At 40.9% G+C, this 4893-nt stretch overlaps 1 non-coding gene across 1 annotated transcript; it reads right to left on the bottom strand.

The window, feature by feature from the left end:
- Positions 1-233: 233 nt before the first annotated feature.
- On the bottom strand, positions 234-340 carry LOC141683406 (small nucleolar RNA R71). The gene has a single exon (XR_012560263.1). It is a non-coding gene; the product is annotated as a small nucleolar RNA R71 (small nucleolar RNA).
- Between the last annotated feature and the right edge of the window lie 4553 nt (positions 341-4893).

The following is a 4893-nucleotide window of genomic DNA, read 5'->3' on the forward strand; positions in this document are numbered from 1 at the left end:
GGGGGTCTCCGACAGAAGACCCCAACATGCATATCAGAGATTTCATCGAGATCTGCGACACTTTTAAGTTCAATGGAGTTTCTGAAGATGCTATTAAGTTGAGGATTTTCCCATTCTCTCTACGGGATAAAGCTAAGTGTTGGTTACATTCTCTACCACCAGGTTCTATCACCAAATGGGAGGATCTTGCTCAAAAGTTCTTAACCAAATTCTTTCCTATGGAGAAGACTGCTACAATCAGAAATACACTTACTCAATTTGCTCAGCAATCTAGAGAATCTTTATGCGAGGCTTGGGATCGATATAAGAAGATGCTTAGGAAGTATCCTCATCATGGGATGCCTGACTAGATCATCATTAACTGCTTCTACAATGGCTTGGGTGCTACTTCTAGACCAATGCTTGATGCAGCATCAGGAGGACCCTTGTGGGCTAAAAGCTACGATGAAGCTTATGAGTTGATCGAACTGATGGCTACTAATGAATACCAGAATCCTACTCAACGACTATCTCAGGGTAAGGTAGCAGGAATTCTGGAGTTGGATGCAGCTACTGCTATAGCTACTCAGCTTAAGGCATTGATGATGAAGGTGGATTTTCTGTATAATTGTGGAGTTAATCAGATCACTAGTGTCTGTGAGCTTTGTGTTGGTGCCCATGAAACTGATCAGTGTGCCATTTCTGGTGAATCAACTCAGTTCGTGAGCAACTTTCAGAGGTCGCAGTAACCTATACCAGCCACCTATCATCCTAGCAATCACAATCATCCTAGCTTTAGTTGGAGCAACACTTAGAATACGGTTCAGCAGCCTTATCAGCAGTATCCATCAAAATAGTACAACCCCCTGGTTTTCAACAACCGCAATATGCACCAAGGAAACAACTCCAGCTGCAACAGTCTAATGAAAAATCTGAATTAGAGAAGTTGAGGCTTATGTACAAGAGCCAAACGGTTTCTATCAAGACCTTAGAAAATCAAATTGGACAAATTGCCAATGCCTTGTTAATTCGTCATCCTGGTACACATCCTAGTGACACTAAAGTACCAGGAAAGAGGGAAGCAAAGGAGCAGGTAAAGGCAATTACATTGAGGTCTGGGAAGGTTGCAAACCCCGAACATTCGCATGGGTCGGATGAAGAAGCTGTGGCTGAAGAAGAAGTGCAGAAGGATGCTGAAGTGGAACCAAGGAAGACTACTGTTGAACACACTCCTCCTGGTGGTAATATAGGGGAGAAACAGATCTATCCTCCACCTCCCTTTCTTAAGAGACTTCAGAAGAAAAAGTTGGTTAAGCTGTTTGAGAAGTTTCTGGAGGGGTTCAAGAAACTTCACATCAACATACCTTTCGCTGAAGCTCTTAAACTTGATGACTTAAAGACAGTTGACTCATAGAGGAATGCAGTGATGTGCTGTAACAGAAGTTTCCTCCGAAGCTTAAAGATGCTGAAAGCTTCACTATTCATTGCACCATTAGAAAAATGTCATTTGACAAATGCTTATGTGACTTGGGAGCTAGCATCAATCTGATGCCTTTGTCAATTTTCAAGAAGTTGGACTTACCGGATCCGAAGCCTACTTATATAACTTTGCAGTTGGCCGATCGTTCTATTACATATCCATGAGGCACTGTTGAGGATGTTTTGGTCAAGGTGGACAAACTTATCTTTCCTGCTGATTTTATAATTCTTGATTTCGAGGAGAATAAGAAGATTCTCATAATCTTGGGAAGACCTTTCTTGGCGACTGGCCGAACCTTGATAGATGTGCAGAAAGGCGAGCTCACCATGTGAGTGCTGGATCAGGATGTTACTTTTAACGTGTTCAATGCTATGAAGTTCTCTACAAAAAATGAGTAGTGCTTAAAGGTGGAGTTGGTCAATTCCGTGGTTACTTCAGAACTTGATCAATTGCTAAGGTCTGATGCCTTAGAAAAGGCCTTGTTGGGGAATTCTGATAGCGAAGTTGATGAAGGTGATGAGCATTTACAATATTTGAATGCTTCTCCCTGGAAGAGGAAGATTGATATGCCTTTTGAATCTCTTGGAAAGGAGGAGCTGAACAAATCTCCTAAGCGCCTCAAGCCATCTATTGAGGAAGCTCTTACACTTGAGCTTAAACCATTGCCTAAATACTTATGGTATGTTTTTTTAGGTGATGCATCTACGTTGCCTATTATTATAGCATCCGACCTTTCAGGTAGTGATGAGAAAAAACTTTTGAGAATTCTGAGAGAGTTCAAATCGGCAATTGGATGGACGAAATTAGATATTAAGGGAATTAACCCTTCTTATTATATGCATAAAATTATGCTAGAAGAAGGTAGCAAGCCTACTATTGAACAACAAAGAAGGCTTAACACTATCATGAAGGAAGTTGTGAAGAAGGAAATTCTTAAGTGGCTGGATGCAGGGATCATTTATCCCATTTCTGACAGTTCTTGGGTGATTCCAGTTCAGTGCGCTTCAAAGAAAGGAGGTATCATAGTTGTTGCTAATGAGAAGAATGAGCTCATTCCTACTCGAACACTCATGGGGTGGAGAGTTTGCATAGATTACAGGAAGCTAAACAAGGCCATGAGAAAAGACCACTTCCCTTTATCGTTTATTGATCAGATGCTTACAAGATTGGCTGGGCATGAGTACTAGTGTCTTCTGCATGGCTATTCGGGCTATAATCAAATATTCATTGCTCCGAAAGATCAAGAGAAGATAATTTCACTTGTCTATTTGGTACTTTCTCCTTTAGATGGGTTTCTTTTGGTTTATGTGGGGCACTTGCCACATTTCAAAGATGTATGATGGCCATCTTCTTTGACATGATTTGTCAGAATGTGGAGGTGTTCATGGACAATTTCTCTGTGTTTGGCAATTCATTTGATGAGAGCTTGCAAAATCTTGGCGACATTCTTAAAAGGTATGTTGAGACCAATCTGATTCTCAACTGGGAGAAATGTCACTTTACGGTGCGACAGGGCATTATTCTTGGTCACAAGGTCTCTAACAAGGGTCTTGAGATGGACAAAGCCAAGGTGGGGGTCATTAAAAATCTTACTCCACCAATTTCTGTTAAGGGAGTTCGCGGCTTTCTTGGTCATGCGGGTTTCTATAGGCGGTTCATCAAGGACTTCTCAAAAATTTCCAAGCCTTTGTGCAATCTTCTAGAGAAGGATGTCCCGTTCAAGTTTGATGACGAGTGCCAAGCTACTTTTGATTTCTTGAAGAAGAGTTTAATCACGATACCTATCATAACTGCACCTGATTGGAATGAACCTTTTGAGATGATGTGCGATGCAAGTGACTATGCAGTTGGAGTAGTTCCTGAGTAGAGAAAGAACAACATATTTCATATGGTAAACTATGCTAGTAAGACCCTAAATGGTGCTCAACTGAATTATACTACTACTGAGAAAGAACTTTTGGCCATTGTCTATGGTTTTGAGAAGTTTCGATCTTATCTGTTTGGGACGAAGGTGACAGTTTTCACTGATCACGCTGCAATTCCATATCTCGTCTCAAAGAAGGACTCGAAGCCTCGATTGATCATATGGGTTCTTTTGCTTCAGGAATTTGAGTTGGAGATCAAGGACAGAAAGGGTACTGAGAATCAAGTTGTTGATCATCTCTTTCGTTTGGAAGATCCAAGTTTAACTTCATTGAATAAGACATTGATAAATGAGTCTTTTCCCGATGAGTAGTTGTTTGGAGCGCAAGAGGAAGAATCGTGGTTTGAAGACTTTGTGAACTACCTTGTGAGTAATATCATGCCTCCCAACTTGTTGTATGCTCAAAGAAAGAAACTTTTTCATGAGGTGAAGTGGTACATTTGGGATGAACCATATCTGTTTAGACAAGGAGCTGACCAAATCATCAGGATATGTATTCTGTACATCAAAATAGGGGGGATCATGCGAGACTGTCATTCAACTGTTTATGGAGGCCAATATGGTGGATAGAAGACAACCACTCGTGTCCTTCAATCGGGATTCTTCTGGCCTACATTGTTTAAGGATGCACATCACTTTATTTTGAAGTGTGATCTATACCAGCGTGTAGGTAATATATCCAAGAGGGATGAGATGCCTCTTAATGTGCTTCTCGAAGTTGAAGTCTTCGATGTGTAGGGAATAGACTTCATTGGGCCATTTGTCTCATCTTGCAATAATCAATATATCTTGTTGGCGGTCGATTATGTGTCGAAATGGGTGGAAGTCAAGGCTATGCCGACAAATGATGCGAAGGTGGTGCTTAATTTTCTTCATAAGCAGATATTCATGAGATTTGGGACTCCGGGAGTCATAATCAGTGATGATGGGTCGCATTTTTGCAATCACAAATTCACTGTGATGATTCAAAGGTATAATGTGAATCATTGCATTACTACAGCTTATCATCCTTACACGAATGGTCAAGCTGAGATATCTAACATAGAGATCAAGCGCATTTTAGAGAAATTTGTGTGTCCATCAAAAAAAGATTGGTCTTTGAAGTTTGATGAAGGTGTTTGGGCGTATAGAACAACATACAAGACTCCATTGGGTATGTCACCGTATCAGTTGGTTTATGGTAAGGGGTGTCATTTACCAGTGGAGCTAGAGCATAAACCGTATTGGGATTTGAAGAAGTTGAACCTCGATTTCGATACAGCTGGAAATAAGAGGATGTTTCAATTGAATGAACTCGATGAGTTTCGATTTCAAGCATATGAAAACAACAAAATGTATAAGGAGAAAGTCAAGAGGTGGCACGATAGGGGTCCAGTGCTCAAATCATTTGTGCCAGGGCAACAAGTTCTTTTGTTTAACTCTCGTCTCCGTCTTTTTTCTGGAAAGTTGAAGTCGAGGTGGTACACGGCAAACTGCGAGGTGGTTAAGGCCGTTTTATTGTCCGTTTGAT

Source organism: Apium graveolens, chromosome 1, assembly GCF_009905375.1.
Source record: "Apium graveolens cultivar Ventura chromosome 1, ASM990537v1, whole genome shotgun sequence".
Lineage (NCBI taxonomy): Eukaryota > Viridiplantae > Streptophyta > Magnoliopsida > Apiales > Apiaceae > Apium > Apium graveolens.